Below are 18,547 nucleotides of genomic sequence, written 5' to 3' on the forward strand. Positions count from 1 at the left end.
AATAAGTAGCATACTCCATTATCAAGAAAAAGATAAATAGAAATGTGTCTTAAGTAAAATTAGTTTCCAAAATACTGCTAACCTGATTTACTTGGGATAAAATTGAGGTTTTAATATAGAATACATGAAGGCCTACTATCTAGAATCTATAAAGAACTTAAAAAAATCAGACCTCCCAAATTTAAAGACCCAATCCAAAAATGGGCATCTGAAATGAACAGACATTTCTCAAAGAAGTAGATATACCAAATAAACATATGAAAAAATGTTCAACATCACTGGTCATTCGTGAGACACAAATGAAAACAATGCTGAGATTCCATCTCACCCCAGAAAAAATGGCTGCTATCAGGAAAACAACCAATAACGAATGCTGGCAGGGATGTGGGGAAACAGGAACCCTGCTCCACTGCTGGTGGGAGTGTAGACCAGTGTAACCACTGTGGAAATCAGTATGAAGATACCTCAAAGAACTAGGACTGGAAGTCCCATTTGACCCAGCTATTCCCCTGCTGGGAATCTTCCCAAAAGAATTAAAAGAATCATACCACAGTGATACATGTGCACCCATGTTCATAGCAGCACAGTTTGTAATAGCTAAAGCTTGGAAACAGCCTAAATGCCCATCAACTGGAGACTGGATAAAGAAAATGTGGGGTTTTTTAATAAAATGGGGTACTACTCAGCCATAACAAATGAGAAATTAGAGACATTTATAGCTAAATGGATGCATATTGAGGCCATACTCTTAAGTGAAATAAATAGAACACACATGTGTAAATACCAAATAGTTTCTCTAGTGTGAGAAACTGAAAGTGTAAATAAGGACTAAAAGGTATACCAGATAATGTGAAATAGGAAGAAAAGGGGCAAAGGGGAAGGGGAAGTGGGAGGGGTTGGGGAAAGGAAAGAAGGGAATGGAATTAATATGAGAAAATGGATAAATGGAAATAAAGTCTTTGTAAGTAGGGAGGGATGGAGGGGTTGAATGGAGGGCAGGGGAAGGGGGAAAATAAGAACCAAGAGAGATTATGTAAAGGTTCAAATTTCCAATGATGAATGTCATTATATTGTATACCTAAAATGTACCAATAAAATAAAATTTTTTAAAAGAATTAAAAAATATATATAGAATACATAAAACAGGTCTCCAACTAAGGTTTGGCTATGATTATTATTATTATTATTTTTTTTTTTTGCAGTATTGGGGATCTAACTCAGGACCTTGCACTTGTGAGGCTGGCTATTATTAATATGGACAGTGAACTGTTAAAGGCCTCAAAATAAAACCCCTAATTAGATAACAGGAAAATAAAGCTAGTTGGCACCAAGATGAATATAATTCTGTTTTCACCCATCCTAGTTTTTCAAGCAGTTGGTTTTACTGATCTCACTCTGAACTAGTCCTGAACAGAAAAGGTTTTGCTTCTATATGACAATTATCTCCAGTGTGATTTCTAAAATAAACCTGAGCTTTCTACCCAAAGGCTTATCACTTTATTAGCTCTCCAAAGGTATTTATAGTTTGGAGGTGAACAATGTTTAGAGAGATGTGTCATTCATAAGTGTGTTTTATATAAGGCTTATTTCTAAAATCTCCGCGATTTCTTCTTTCCCTACTATATGAAAAATAAGTGGCTTCCCAGCACAACATACTGCTGAAAGGATGAGATGCAAAGTCTATTGTAATTACAGAGTAATGTCTGCAATGTGACTTTGCTGCATGCCTGTGGAAAACTCGCCTCTTAAAATGACTCACTTGTGATTCTAGGGATGCTTGTTCCAGGTTTGGTATTCAAGGAGTATTTCCAGTGTGTCTCCAACCTTACCCTCTCCCTGTTTCTATATACCTGTTGCATACTTCCCTCAGGAGCATCCTCCACCTGCCCAAGCCCTGAGCATGGCCTCCTCCTTGCTCCAGGCCTGCTCCTCCCCGCTGGCCTCCCTCAGCTCCCTGCTGCCCCCACCCCCACGTTTCCTCATCCACTCATCCATGAACTCATTCACCAACCACAGCTGCAGGGTAACCACTCAGTTTCTGCTTCAAGGAGTTCACGGTCCTGGGATGGGGGCATGGGTTCTGCCTACTCACTGTTTCGGAGTCCCTGTTCCTTCATCCGTTTATTTAAAGTTAACATCTGAGCTCTCACTAGAGCTACCAAGGCACCCTACAAAGGCAGCCAAGAGACTCTAAGTGTGGGCCATACCCACAGCCCCTTCCAGAGAAAACAGTCTCTGTGCAATTCCTTCCCCAAAGAAGTGCAAATGCCGAATCTGCCTCAAGTAAGTACCAGAACCTGTCTGGATGACTTTCCCCATCGTTATAACCAGAATGACACTTGCTAGCCCATAGTTATTTTGAGAACTAGGTGAGATATTCCACTCTATGTGCCAATTCCACAATAAACGCTTTGCCAATACTAACTTAGCAAATGATCACAATTATCTTGTAAGAACTAATTTTATAGATGAAGAAATAGGCACGGAGACTTTAAGGAACTTATCAAAGACCATACCGTTGGTAATAAGGTTATGATTAAAAAGAAGTCTAATTCCAGATTCTTAGCTAACCTACAATGTCCTATTGGGTAATTTATATATGTGATATCATGCGAAACAGACATAATCAAGTGTGTGGTACAGAGTATGTACTCAGTACAATGTCTCTCTTCCAAACCTGTCACATAACTGCCAACCTGGCACGTGGACAGCACCTAGAACAGCCATCAATTCTTAGCTGACCTCAGGCTCACTATAGATCTGCGCTGACACAAGCACAATCCTACCAAGCAATGACAGAAACATATCACTATAATCAAAGAGGTAAGCGCTTCACTTGATTCCATCTAGTAAGGCCTCTAAAGAGAAAAATGATGGTGTGCAAAGAACACTGAAACCATTCCCCTTGAGATGCACCTGAAAGAACCAAGGGTCTCAAGAATAAAAAGGAGCAAAGTCTGTACGCACCTTTGTCAAGGATGTGACCAATCATGACAGAAAAGGAGCCCAGACTGATTAAATGATATAGGGTAGACCTTTCCCAATGCTCAAGTCCTGTGTAAACAGTGTTCATGTGTCGAATATTAATTTATTCCCTAATCATTAAGTGCTTACCATCCTGGTCTAAGCAGAGACCACTTTAAATCCCTTCCCCTGCTATGCTTTTATACCTCCAGATGCATCACCGTGAGTCAATAAGGCCAAGTAAGCGCAGCTACACCCTGTAATTCCCAAACATTGTTCAGTCCTGCTCTTGACAAACACGCAACTCCTTGTATGTCCTCAAGCCTGGTCCCAGGCGGAAAGTCACAACTCCTTTGTATTAAACTCCCCCCTCAAAGACCATTGTGACTTTTTCCTTCCACAGCCTGCCTTTTTATGCTCATGACCCTATGAAGACCTTACATCCTGTACAAGAGTTGTTGGTCTGATCTCTAGTGCTAGAGTGGTCCCTCTCAGATTTGTTATGAAATAAACCTGTTCTGTTGAGCTCATACCCCTGCTTCTTTTCCTTTCTTCCCTAACGCAGTGTGGTGGACAAGATGAGGTTGAAAAAACTGATGATCCCAGAAGGGCTGTGTGTTTAAACCTAAGCAGGATAGGAGGCAATTATCTGACTTCTATGTAATGGACCAGACCACGCAGGCCAAGAGCAAAAACAAGCTAACCAACAAGAAGAAAGCTGTAGAAATTTAGAAGAGCAACAATGGTGGCTAAGATCAGGGTGATAGTGGTAAAGGGATGGACTCTCTATATATCAAAAACAGAGTCGATACTCGGTAATGGGTTAGATGAGGGCATGGGGGGGGATTACGAAAATGGGAAGAAGTGGATTTTCAAAAGGTAGAAGAAGAGAGATCAAGGGTGCAAATCTGGATATCTGAGATTATCCAAAGGGAATGACTAACAGGCTTTTGGTTCCAAAATTAAAAGAAACATCTAAGGGTAAAAATACAAATCTGTTACATCAACAGCATAGAGTATTCGAAGGTAAGGCTCTGATGACATGGCTTTCCAAGAAAAGGCTCCAGAACACCATTCAGTTAAAAATCACATTAATCAGGGCTTTAACATCACCTATATTGGCAATTCATGGACAAAAGAATCTGTAGTTCAGATCCACCATGCTCAATATTATTGCAGTTTATACTGACACAGTTCCAAAATAAACTACCATTCAAGGGATTCTTTTTACACACCCACACACACACACAATGATCTACAAGAGGTCCACAAATGCTTTGACACACCCTTCAAAAGGTGGTGCTAAGTCCCTTCCCTGAATGGAACTGGGCAGCTCATTTCTAACAAATAAAACAGGATAGAAACAAAAGAGCAATTCCGACTTCTGTGACTAGGTCACAAAAGGCACTCTGCTTCTGCCTTGCTCTCTTTACCTTCTCTCTCAAGGGAAGCCAGCTGCCACGCCCAAAGGACACTCCAGTGGCCAGCCAGAGGGGCTCAGGTGGCAAGAAGCTAAGCTACCTGAGACGTGGCTCCTTCAGTCCAGGCAGCTTGCAGGTGACTGCAGAATGGCAGACACTTACCCAGGTTCCTCAGCTGGAATCACCCCGCCCTGGTGAATTTTTGACACTCAGAGAAAGTATGTAATAATAATAAATGTTGACTTTTAAGCTGCTAAGCTTTGGAGTAGCTTGTAGGGCATCAATAAGTAATTGAACTAATAAAGCCGGGTATAGTGGTGCATGCCTTTAATCCCAACACTTGGAAGGCTGAGACAGGAGGATTGAGTTCAAGACCAGCCAGCACTACATAGTGAGTTCAGGGCCAGCCTGAACTAACAGCAAGACTCTGTCTCCAAAAAAAAAAAAGTAATAAAATCATTATGAGAAACTCCACCATACATTATTACAGTCAACCAAGACAAGAGTCTGAAAAGCAGTCAGGTCAGAGGATACCAGGAACACCCAGAGAACTGACAGAGCAACTGACAGATTTGTTTCAAGGAAATGCCCGAAAGCATGCTTTGTTTTTAAATTGTCTCAACAGGACTCATTTTTGAGGGTAAAAAATCTTCCTTGATTCCGTGCTATCCATTGCTACATTTGTCCCTTTAAATTATGGATTCCATAATGACATCAGTTTTGTTTCCCAGGTAAAGGCACTTTTCCTATCATATCCCGGGGAGCAATCTGAAGAAAGTTAATGTGATGTCAGTCTGCTGGGTTTCAAATAACAGGGCCAGCATTTATTTGGTGTGACTTTGGGGAAGCTAAGTTTCAGTTTCCTTCGCCCCCAAATGGGATAATATTACTAACCCGAATGAGTTAGTGCCTTGTATCTCAGTACTACACATTCAATAAATAACTGATGTCAACTGTTAACTGTTGTTATTGTCACTATTAACCAAACACTAATGACTTTCCTTTATTTGTTCCATCATATTAATTGTCATGATATAGCAAAATGTTAACCTTATTTTACAACCATTTTGAAACTAAATATTTTAGAATTCTAACATCTCTGGAGAATAAAATATGATATGAATTTTTAAAACTTCTACAGTGATTTATCAGAATTTTATATTAAATGAAAATATCTAATCTTGCAGTACCAAGGCCACAAGGAGTTGTAGATATTTGAAGTGCATTATCAAAATGGTAAAATGATGCAAGCATTTAAAGCTCTTAAGTAGTTAAATCAAACAGGCACCTAAAGCAATTTACTTTGCTATAACCACAGATTGGTGCAGTTTCTTCTTCAGGAAAATAACAGCAAAAAGGCTGAATTAACAGTTCAATCTGATGTTTTTAAAAGAGCCCAAAAACAAAACAGGAAAAGGCTAAAGTCAGCTGAAAAACCTACTAAAGTCATTCTTTCCTCTTCCTGTTAAGACCCCCAGTTTGAATTTTTTACTTTCTAGTAGAAAGGGTCTGGGAAGTTCCAGCGAGCTGGCTGGCTGCCAACTCCACAGAGCGGCCAGGAGCAAACCTCCGTCTAGGGGTTCCTCCCTCCCAGCAGCTCCAGGCGCCGAGCCTGACAGGCTCGCGGAAAAGGAATCGAGGTTGCAGACTTTCTGGCTCCACAGCCATTGTTTGCATGGCTGTGTGCTCCTTATCCAGAGCCTGGATTAGCATAAGAATATTGTCCTTTCCCTTAACAAGCAACTCATCCATCCCTTCCCAGACACTTAAGCCAATAGTCAATCTTACATGAACAGACACACTACAACTGGAGGGACTACTCCACTTTTTATAAAAAATGTCTGTGTAAACAACAATCTCACCCAAATCCATACACAAATCCGGAGAAACCACTTAAAGAGCTGTGTGAGCGTAACTGAGGGGAGACACCAGAATCTTACAAATCCAAAGCCTTGGGAGTCTGCCTGCGCTGTGATACTGCTAGGGGTGAGGCATTGCTAATGAGGCCTTCAGTGTCTGACCGTAACATCTGTCAGAGCCAGGAGCGAAGAGCTCAGGTTCTGAACTAAGCCTGAGATGGTGCAGTTGTGCTTTATCAAGTCATTCCCACCTGCCCTGTCTTCCTCACCTTCAAAGAGCCGATTTCAACACCACTTGAAATTGCTTTCTCTCCATTCTTCTCCTGTCCTGTGCTCAGTTTACTCATTAAAAAACAAGCCATACATTTAAGTTTTGTATTCCTGCACTTTCTTCTGGCCCAAGATACTACTCCCCCCAGCATGAGTACAGATTCTTCCAGGACCAGAGGAGTGAGATCAACTATAGGAGCATCAGATACGGTTGACATATGTGTAGTTTTATACTGCTTACCAATGGACCTTGATCTTAGATGCACAAGAAATGTTTCCTGGTTTCCACAAAGTACTTTTAAGTGTATTAAATAAAAAAACATTAAAGCCTCACAAACATTTAGCACTAGACTACACCACACAGCAATCGTTAGCACCTCCATGCTCAGAAAGAATTCTTAGTGCCTACCAACTGTTAATTTAAGAGGTCTGGGTGTTACTGTTGTGGAATAAGCACAAATAACAAAAATAATAGCAAGAAAAAACTACTCACACAGACACACAGAACACATACACAGGAGAGGTGAATCAGTGGTTGCAGAGATGCAAGTATCCTCAACATGAGAGAAAAGTCCACCTTCTCCTAACCGGATCTAGCAGTAAGTGGATAGCTTGTTGGTTGGAAGAATGTCTGCGATGATGGGACTAAGAGTAGATGCAACGCCATGTCCAGGGACAACCCATCAAAACCTTCTCACCGAGACGCCAACAGAGCCCTCCTAGCTGAAAAGCGCTGACTCCTGACTACAGTGCTACCCCAGTTCCCAGAGGTTCTTCACAGTTCCAGTGCTCATCAGAGTAATGTCTGCCTGTAGTTTCTTCCTCACCCGACTGTGCTCACCGCAGGCTTGTACAATGAGGAGTGATATAAAAATCAATCATTTCTCTTCACTTTTTTCTATGTTTACAACTTTTTTAAAATTCAGAGTATACACTTCCCCCAATCTCTCAGAATAGAGGCTCAGATGTAGGCCAAGCCAATCCACATTCTCTGCCCTCTGTGCCAGGGGGAGAAGTTTGGGGGTGAGCTGGACTCCTGCTGGGCCTGCAGGGACAAAGTCACCCTTTGAGTATTAATAAGGACACAGTCGCCTCAGAAGCTGCTGGCAACTAGGTGTGCCCAAAGGGGAACCTCAGGGTGGCAGCAGCAGATGGAAGAAGACCCCTGGGACCTGGCCTGAAACCTAAATCGTTTAGGACTTTTCAGTGAATCCCACATTTTAGGTCAGGAAAAATCAGTTTTACTGTGGCAACCAGAGACATTCTAGTTGACATGAGGATTAAAGGGAAAGGCACATGTGAGTATGTAGTTTAGATTAGCATAAAATTAGCAAATCTGACTAAAGTAAAATACTTCCTGACACAGATGTAAAGAAAACACAGGCTAGGATAAGAAAGCCAATTATTTTAAGATGACTTAAATAGTAAGAAAAAAAAGTGATTTAATGTTATAAGCTACTGTAAAATTTATTATTTCTGATATTTCTCTCACTCCCCAAATTTGCTAGGCCCTTGGTTCTTCCCTCCTCAGCCAACAGTCTCTTCACTCTTCTACCTCCCCGGGCCTAAAATCTCAGTTAGCTAGCACAGTGGCACACACTTGTGATCCCAGCATTCAGGAGGCTGAGGCAGGAGGATGGGAAGTTCAAACCCAGCCTGGGCAACTTAGTGAGAGACACTGTCTCAAAATTAAAAACAAAACAAAAACTTTTTAAAAATTTCAGTCATTTTTTGTGGACAGGGAAGGGTTGAAACAACCCTGAGCTTTTTGAGATTCTTGAGTCAGATAAGAACATAATGAGCCAGGATATGAACCTGGTGCGGAAAACAAGGATGTTGACTTTTAAAGAGAACAACAGATATAGAAAGGATTTGAATGTCTGCTGGACAAGAAAGTAACATTCCCGGAATTGTAAAGATATAATTGACCTTTTCTCTGTAAAAATAATTAGTCACCAGGTCATGAGGGGAGGAAGGGAGGGAGGCTGTGGGTGATGAAGGAGGATATATAAAAGGCTCAATAAAGTGGGAAGGAGAAGGCTCTCCCTCTCCTCTCCTTTACTTTTCTCCCAAATTTGTGTTGTTTTTCTTAATCCTCACCCCTCTCCTCAGGTACTGTTCGTCTAGTGACAGCTGGCTCTGTCGATTTTTGACCATTCCCTACCTCCTCCTTACATTCATGTTCAATCTCAGCAAATCTATTGATTCTGGTTCCCAAATCTATCCAGAACCCATGTACTCCTCACTACCTTCACTGTCACCTGGTCCAAGCCACTCCTGTCCTTTGCCTGTATGTCTGAAACAGACTCTAAGTGACCTCCCTGTCCACCCTTACCCACCACAGATTCTCAGCCCAGCAGCCAGAGTGGTTCTAATGACAGGCATCTTAAACCACATCCCTTCCAATGGCAAGATGTGCTCAGAGCAAGCTCAAGTGCACAAAAGTCCACCAGACTCCTTGATCCACCCGACCACACACAGCCCTGCTGCGGTGTCACATGTCTGCAGAGCCTGCTGCCTGGCTGCCTGTCACATTCTTCCTAGACAACTGAAAGGCCTCTGCCTGGCCTCTTCTGAGCCTGCTCAAAGCCCCTTTCTTTCTTCTTCTTTTTTTTTTTTTTGTACCGGGGATCAAACTCCGGACCTTGAGCTTGCAAGGCAGGCACCAGAACCACTGAACTAAATCCCCAGCCCTAAAGCCCCTTTCTTATTTCTGGTGCTCTGTCCACCCTATTTAAATCGTCACTGCAGCACTCTGTCCTCCTGCCCTGCAATGTTTGTCTTCACACCAGCACACTTTAACTCCATGTATCATTCCCTCTACAGTGGTACTGTTTGCCACTTGTTGGGGGGGGGGGGTCTTCACTCGGGTACCTCTGGCACCTAAACAGTGCCTGGCATACAGTTGGTACCAAGGAAATGACTTCATGGGCCAGGAGGAATTAAATGTTATGCCAGTTCCTTTTATTGTATAGACACACCAGACCTTCCCAAAAAAGGAGAGCAGGGATAAGTGACCCCATTTCCTTATTTCAACACAACTGAAAAGATACAAAAACCATACCACTTCCTTTCACTTACTTGCAGCCCTGACTTGTAACAAGATCCTGTGAGGAAAAATTTCCACTTTGGGTTTGAGGTCTTTAGGCATAACTTCCCTCATCTACAATACTGCTTAGAGCACTATCTGAATCCTGCTGCAACCTTCCAGTGAGCAGACTGGAGGAAAGGGCCAAAGGTGGATCATGCCTACATGTGAACCCTAAGTCTCCAACTGCCCTGTGCAAGAGGACAGGGTGTGAAGCCCGGACCTTTAACAATGCTTCCCCAACAAACATGACCCACCATCTATGGGAAACTACAACCTCGCAAGCCTGCAGGCCCTAAAACAAATTCCTGCTGTGCTAACATGAAGCCCAGAGTTTACTCCCTATGGATAAAACATCTCTACTCTTCATCTTCTTCCCTCTGTGTCAGCGGCTCAAGTCAGGTTACGAAGCCCTGGTTTAGGATGTTTTTACTAAGAGGTTTTAGGGCATTTACTTGTCCTTATTTACTTTTAGAATCTTTAAGTTCAGAAACCTTTCTGATTTTTTCTAAGATATCTAAACATTTATTTACTTGCCTTTTTATTTTAAAGAAAGGACTGTGAGTAGCACATAAGAGCATGGCTTTGCATATTATTAAACTTTCTACAGATGAGTGAAAATAACATCTTCCTATATGTACAACGCGGTGATGTTTTTCAGATAGCTTTGTGAGGTAGTTCCATGAAGGATATATGCAGCTCTTCATAACTCATCTTCAATGTTAACAGTGTGGATATCCCACAACTGTCTTTACCCAGCCCCTTCTTGATGGACATAACAGGTCAATTTCCATATGCTTGGTATCATAAGCAGTGCTGTAATAATTAAACTTAAATAGATGTTTTTGTTCTGGTTTTCTATGCACACAAATCTGTAGGAAAGATCACAAGAAGTGAGATTCTGAGCCTAATAGTAAGTTTGGTAAATTAGCTAGTAACTTTATTTTGTTTGTGTATAATACTTAGGATTAAACACAGGGCCTTGTGCATGCTAAGCAAGCATTTGAATGCTGAGCTACACCCTCAGCTCTTTTTTTTTTTTTTTTTTTTACTTTTATCTTAAAAGAGGGCTTCACTAAGTTTCCCTCTGTGCTGGCCTACAACCTGCAATCCTCCTGCTTCTGCTTCCCCAGTGGCTGGGATTATTGGTGTGTGCCACCATACCCAGTGATAATTTTTTTGGGTGGCACTGGGGATTGACTCTAAGGCAGTAGTAGTGAACCTATAGCACCCATGCTGCAGCAGGCACACAAAGCCCCCTCTCTCAGCATGTGAGTCAAGTCGCCCCAGCAGCCAAGCATTGGATAACAGCTGTCTTGTCTTGTCTTGTCTTTTCTTTTCTTCCTTCCTTCCTTTTTTTTTTTTTTTTTTGGTACCAGGGATCAAACTCAGGACCTTGTGCTTGAGAGGCAGGCAGGGGAACCACTGAGCTAAACCTCTGGCCAAACAGCTGTTTTTCCTAAACTAAAACCTCAGTATTCAAATTTAATTGCAGTAGTGGCACTTTGTGATAAATAAGTGGGTTTGGGGTTGCAGTTTGGGCACTCGATCTCTACAAGGTTTGCTATCACTGGTCTAGGGCCTTGACACTGACCTATATCCTAGCCCTTTTAACTTTTTATTTTTCAAAGGGTCTTGCCAAGTTGCCCAAACTGGCCTGGAACTCATGATTCCCCTGCCACAGCCTCTTGTGTAGGGGGGATTAGAGGTGTGTGCCACCTGACTCAGAGATAACTTTTTGATTGTACGGTTTTGCGTTTCCCAAATACAAAACATGATATAAGTAGAATTTTTAAAAACTCAAGGACAAAAGAATAAACTTTAAGAAATGAAAAGACAGTGCACTATGTAGAGTGTATTAGTTACTTTCCACTGCTGGACAATACACCTGACATACACAACCTAAAGTAGAAAAAACTGATTCTGCCTCACAGTTTCAGAGCTTTCAGTACACGATCAGCTGGCTCCAAGGGAGAACTGGCATGGGGAAAGAGCATGGCAAAAGAAGCTGCTCACCTCATGGCAGCGGGAAGCAGAGACAGGAAAGAGCCGGAAAGAAAGGGGCTGGGGATAGTCCCTTCCTGGCCAATCCCCCAGTGACCTACCTCCTCCAGCCAGGTTCTGCCTCCTAACAGCACATCCAACAGCTAGGAGCTCATGGATGGGCTAACTCACTGATCAGGTTACCACTCCCACCATCTAATCACCTTCCAAAAATCCCACCTCTCAACTTGTGAGCCTTTGAAGGTATATTTTTAATTCAAACCGTAACAAGTACATCATGTGTCAAATGTTTTAATATCAGGTATGTGAACTGCTCCTAAATTAATTCTAAATTTAATGATGCCCCTTTTCACTTTAATGAAGTTCTCTTCTATTCTAAGGTTGCTAAACTAGTTTTTATTGTGGATGGAGCTTAATTTCATCAAGTGCTTTTTCTCCATCTAGAGACAGGGTTAAAGGGTTTTTCTCTTGGGATGCGTGAGATGAATTCATCATAACCCAAATTAAGAGCTTGGTTAAAGAGTAAATTGCCCCTGGGGGTCTTCAAGAGTATCTGCGAATTCTTTCATACTCTTCTCTGGAGAGCTGTGCTCTGATTAGATGGGTTGTCCCAGTCACAATTCATCCTGAGAACGTCTGTGCCTAACATTCTTGAGAAGTGGTAGGACCTGTAAGAGATGTTTCAGTCATGGGGCTGTCCCCTCCATCATAGGATGCTATGGTCTAAATCTAAAACATTCCCAAAGCTCCTATGCTGACAACCTGGTCCTCAACACTGCCATAGTGTCCAGAGGTGGGGCTTCTGGGAAGTGACTGGATCACGGGGCTCTGACAGCATCACCGATGCTATCACTGGACAGTGGTGACAACTTAAAGGAAGTGGGCCTGGGGGTAGAAGCAGGTATTGGAGGCAAGGCTGGCAGGGTGTATCTTGCCCCCCATCACATCTGTCTTTCTCTGCTTCCTGTCCACCATGATGTAAGAGCTTGGACCCTTCCACCACAATGCCATGCCTTGCCACAAACCTAAAAGCGAATGAACCAGCCAACCATGGTCTGAAACCTCTCAAACCATGAGCCGAAATCAGTCTCTTCTCAGTATTTTATCACTAATACTGGGAAGCTCACTAATACAAAGGTCTGGTAGGTAATGTAGGTTCTGAGAGGGTGGGCTGTTAGGCAGTCAGCCCACCATCTACCCTCACCTGCTCCCACACGTCTCTCTTCTGCCTGTACTCCTTCCCATGAGACTCACACCAGAAGCAGCAAAGACACTGGTGCCTTCCGGCCTCTAGAACCATGAACCAAAACAAACTTCTTTCCTTTATAAATTACACAGCCTCAGGCATTTTGTTGTAGCAACAAAAAAATGGATAAAGACAAGGTGAAACCTAACTCCATTGTGTGTGAGCTACAGTGAATGATTTCCTCCTAATAAACACAATAAATGGGCCAGGGATATAGCTCAGTGGCACAGTGCCTGCCTGGCAAGTACGAGGCTCTGAGTTTGACACCCAGTACCAAAACAAAAACAAAAACAAAAACCACACAATAAAAAATCACAGTGTGACTTCCCAGTGTATTAAAAAGCATGGCGGCTTCTCTTTCTCTTCCTTAAATTGCTCACTCCGGAGAAAGCCAGCTGCAATGGTGTAAGAATACTCAATGTCTGGAGAGGCCTAGCAGAGAAGGAACTGTGGCTCCTGCCAAAAGCCATGGAGTGGCCACCTTGGAAGTGGACCCTCTTGCAGTCAAGTGACCACAGCCCTGCTATCTCATGAGACAACCTTATGAGATAACCCAGGTAGAACTACAAGCTAAGCTGTTCCTAAAGTCCTTCAGTGTTTCAAGTCATTATGTTTATAGGTAAGCTGTTCTGCATCAATGATCATTAACACATTAGTCTTGGATTCTTGAACTGATTTCAATTTGTCGTTATTGTTCAATAATTAATTTGTTTAGTCTTTGTCCCTAGTTCCTGGGAGAAAACCTTTAAATCCCTGGAATTTCCTGTGTAACCGGAGTGTCACTATTATTCATGAACTTCATGGATCATTCCTCAATTTTTGCCTCAAGTTGGGGCTGGACACAAGAAGGTCACTGTGTGAGCAGAGGTCAGGGCCCTGGACCAACCAGCCCTCTGGAGACAAGATAGCAGAAGGCTTGAGTCGCATCACGTGGCCATTTATTCCATCATGCTATACAACAACATCCCGCACAGGTGAACTTGTTGGCTGGTGACCATCCTGACATGTTGATCCCAGGGAAGACAGGATGTAAGTACACACCCCGGCCCCTCAGACCCTGACCTATGTCGCTTTCACATGGCTGGTCCTGATCTGGGTCCTATGTAATGACTGAAAGTAAACTGCTTTCCTGGGATGTATGAACCATTTCAGTTACTTATACAACTCAACAGTATTTGTGAGAATGCCTGGATATGCAGTCAGTCAGGGGCACATGTGGCTAGGGCCATCAGACTTAATACTGGCACCTGCAGGAAAGGTGGTCTTGTTGGGGACCGTGCCCGTAAACCTGTGAGGTCTGGCACCAGCTCTGGCAGAGCTGTGTTACAGTCAGTTACATATGTAAACACACAACTAATTTGTTTTCCTAATTTTTTGTTAGGTTTCATACAAGCAAGACAGGTCTATAATTATTTTTCATATTATCCCTATCAAGGTTTTAGCAGTCACATACAATAAACTAAGAAACTTCCTTATTTTGCTATTCTCTGAAACTGTATGTAAATCTGAACATCTCTACCAGCTGAATAGTTTTAACATGTTCCCACCAGCTTGAACCACCAGTGATACATGCATGACTGCCCCATCAGGCAGCTTGCACAACTGGTGGTACAAATGGATCTAATCACTTTTATTGGTCTTTTTTTTTTGGTAACCAGGGATCAAACTCGGGACCTTGCAACTTGGGAGGCAGGCGGTGGCACCACTGAGCTAAATCCCTGGCTTTTTTATTGGTCTGTTTACTAATAAAATTAATAAAAAGCTGGGACAGTCATACATGTGCCACTGGTGTTTCAGGCTGCCTGGCAGTGGGACACACAAAGTATAGCCCTGTCGTGAATGTGTTAAAAGAACTCACTCTTAAAATCATCTGGGCTAGGGACTTATCTGTAAGCATATGAGAGGGAGTACCTCTTTTCACTAAAAATTCAATTTCTCTAAGAGTTACAGAAATATCCAGGTTTCCTATGCAGTCTAATCAATTTTATTAAGTCATAACTTTTTAGAAAATTGACATTTTATGCTGTAAAATTTGTTGCTACAGTTATTCCAAGGTATTTTTTGATTTAAAAAAAAATCTCTTCTCTATCTGGAATTATGGTCCCTTTTACATTCCCAATATTATCTTTTTCCTTGACCAATCTTTCAAATGATTTATATTATTAGGTTTTTTTTTTTTTTTTGGTACCGGGGATCAAACTCGGGACCTTGTGCTTGTGAGGCAGGCAGCAGAACCACTGAGCTAAATCCCCAGCCCTATTATTAGCTTTTTTAAAAACAAACTTTGACTTTGTTAATCACCTCCATTGTCTCTTTTTAAAAAGTTTATTCATCATTTTGTCACCTATTAGCTAGAAGCTTGGATCTATTTCTCTCTGTATCTCAGCCTTCCCTTCTAATGTGGGGACAGCAACGTAACTGCCTCATGCAGCAGTTGTGAAGATGAAATGAGATCACCTTGTCAGGAGTGTGCCTGGGACACAGTGCGGGCTTTGTGTGTGGTGGTTTTTATCTTCAGCACCTCCTATTTCACTTTACTTGAACTTATTCTGTTGTTGTTTCCTTAAATTAGATTAGCTTGTTACTATTAATTCTTTTTAAAGATGAGCATGGCTTTGGTGTAGTATAGAAGCTTTAATATGTTCTAATTTTCTTTGCTGTTTAGTTATAGGTTTTTTTATCTGTGGAATTTATACAAGTGTCTAAATTTCTGTTTGTGTGTGTGTGTGTGTATGCTCATGCACATGTGTAAACATGCATATGATTTGTCACTCACTTCTGACTTAAGTGCACTTGTTGTCAGAAAGCACTACTAATACTATGTGGAAATGTATGAGAACTTGTGGTACAGCCTAATAAGCAAATGGTCATTTCCATAAAACGTTTCCTGCATGCTTGAGAGAATGTCCATTGTCTGGGTTAGGGGAGGGGTTTTCAGAGTAACTTCTAAAACCAAATGACCTGTCCTTCTATTGGTTTAAAACCCACAAACATCCTCACTTCACAGATGGAATGAGCAAGACTTAAGAATCTTTGTGGCCTAACCTCCACCAAGCCGTCATCGTGCTCCTGCTGCACTAAGACAAACTCCTGTGGTATCTCTATGTGGCAGCGTCCCCTTCTAGCCTTTCAGCCCTTTGCATGTCCTCTGTGCTCTCCCTTACTCCTCACCAGATCAACTACAATCAAGATCTGATCTACAAATAACCTTCTGTAAGTGATCCTTGATCCCTGCTCACTGGATAAGGGAGGAGCCCCATCTCTACTCTGAGGACCTCCAGAAATGTAGCAGGGCTGCTTCACAGATCTGACCAATATTCATTCAGAAGCCCTTTACTGGGGCTGAGGGTGTAGCTCAGTGGTAGAGCTCTTGCCTGGCATATTCAAGGCCCTGGGTTCAATCCCTAGCACCATAACATAAAAACAAAAACAACTATCTATTTGTGATCTGGTTATGTGCCGTGCACTGGTTACCCAATAGTAAAGAAGACAAATGTTATTCTTCCTCTTTAAAGCAGGGAATTAGGCAATTTTTAACTTATCTTGCTGCATCATAATCTCCACTGTCTAGCACATTTCCAAGCAAGGTAATAAACATTCATAAATAAAAGAATAAAAATCTTATTAATAAAAATATAATTGGAGAGATTAGCCAACTAAAGATCACATAACACACTCTAATAGACCCTGAAATGCATCTCCAAACCTTACAGATACAGCCAGCACGGACCCAAACATCTCTACCCACGTGCCAGCTTAAGCCTGCTCACAAGCTCCCTCCTTTTGTAATTTTTCTGTCAGAAAAATTCTGATCCACATCATAAAACAGGGAACTTTTGTGTACTTAAATGCCCTATCCTAAAGTTTCTGCCTTGTTTCCCATTTTTTTAATTATCTTTTTTTTTTATTACTTTGGTACTTCCCACTATCACAAATAATGAAGCTAAAAGTTCACACGCTTTAACTTATAATACTGTTTTTATAATAGGAAAGAAGTCTAATGCAGAAGTTACATTTCACAACCCAATCTCTCCTACAATCCTAAAGCAACACATCTACTTTATGAAAAAAGCAGGCTTATAGTCTCTGAACATTTACTACAAGGGCTGTCCATTTTAACAACTGTGGCCTTAAAAAGAAAACTTCTGAGCCAAATTTTAAAAAGTTAAAGATTAAATGGGCAAAAAGATCACAACGAATGTAAGAGGAAAAGCTGGTGGATTCCATCTTGCTGGTAGCTCACTGAGCAGCAGCAACAGCAGAAGCAGGAGGCTTGTAGGAATGTAGACTCTCAGGCTGTGCTTTAGACCCCAAATGGGAGCCTGTCTTTCTTTTTTTTTTTTTTTTTTTTTTTTTTGAGGACTGGGTAAGACTGTTTTGTTTCCAGTTGCTTAATCTCCCCTGCTTCATTTAAGCATCCAGGGAATTTTCATTTATCAAATGGTGGGTCTTGGGTTCTGTTTCCTTCCTCTCTCCTACTATTTTAACAAAGGAGTAGGGCACATCATAAAATGTACTTATTTACCCAATATATATTTATTATTTGTACAATGTGAGGGGTCCTTAAAGACAAAATACCGGTACCGGGGACTGAACTCAGGAAAGAAACATTACTCTAAGGTTTCTGTCTACTATGGGGATGAGTTACATATGAACCACACTCATGGGTGTCTATCATATGCCAGGTAGTATATTCTGGATGTAATCGAGAAAATGTCTCGAAGCTGCTCAGTCAGGTATTCACTGACCAACCAGGCATGGCTACTGAGCACCTAACAGTGACCAGTCCATGTGGCTAGCTACACAGGACAGTTCGGTAAGCTTACACGTACTGCTGTCTGACTAGCATCCTGGTCATCTTGACAAGCAGGTGTGAAGCAGATCTAAGGCATAAAAGTTCCTAGTGAACTGTTGAAAGTCCTCTAATACTGAAGCACAGGAGGAGGAATTCAAACCCAAAGCCACAGGAAAGCAAGATGAACACTAGGAGAAGGGAGTCAGGGAAGCCTCTGTGAAGGTGTTGACATCTAAGTTCAGGCCTGGAAAATGGACAGATTTCAACTCAGAAGAATATGAGGGAGGCATCCAGACTGGGAAATCAGAAGCAAACACAGAGGTGGAGGGGCACAGTAAAGATACAAACCAGAGCAGATCAGTGAGACTGAAAAGCAACATAATAAACAGTTGTACATTTAGCTTATCTTTTTTTTTGGTACCAGGGATCGAACTTGGGTCCTTGAGCTTGTGGGGCAGGCGGTGGAACCACTGAGCTAAATCCCCGGCCCGCATTTGGCTTATCTAAACAATTACAATTTTCTTAAGATACAAAGTGGCAAAAGAAGATGAAGAACAGGCACGAATTAAGTCATGAGGATCCTCAAATGCTAGAATAAAGTAGCCTGAACTTTATTTGATAGGTAATAAGAAATTATTTCAGGTTTCTGAGCAAAGAACTAAGTTCAGGATGGTTTAGGAAGGTGGCTGCTGAGGCATAACATAAGATGAAAGGGAGGGGGTGGAGAAGAGCTTCTGAAGTATAATTATAACAGCTCAAGATAGATGTAACCAGCCTGAAAGGCATGGCAACCAAAAAATGGAAGAACAAGCTTATAGAGTTAGAACTGACAGGATTTAGCAACTTCTAGATCTGAGAGAAAGCAGAGATTCAAATGCCATGCATGGTTCACAAGTTTAC

At 41.9% G+C, this 18,547-nt stretch overlaps 1 protein-coding gene across 2 annotated transcripts in view; it reads right to left on the reverse strand.

Moving 5' to 3' along the window:
• Bmpr1a (bone morphogenetic protein receptor type 1A) overlaps positions 1-18,547 on the reverse strand; it is a 152,727-nt gene that overhangs the window by 43,840 nt on the left and 90,340 nt on the right. The window lies entirely within an intron of this gene.

This window comes from Heterocephalus glaber, unplaced genomic scaffold, assembly GCF_053883595.1.
Source record: "Heterocephalus glaber isolate CG9 unplaced genomic scaffold, H.glaber_assembly_v1.0 deba00001235, whole genome shotgun sequence".
Lineage (NCBI taxonomy): Eukaryota > Metazoa > Chordata > Mammalia > Rodentia > Bathyergidae > Heterocephalus > Heterocephalus glaber.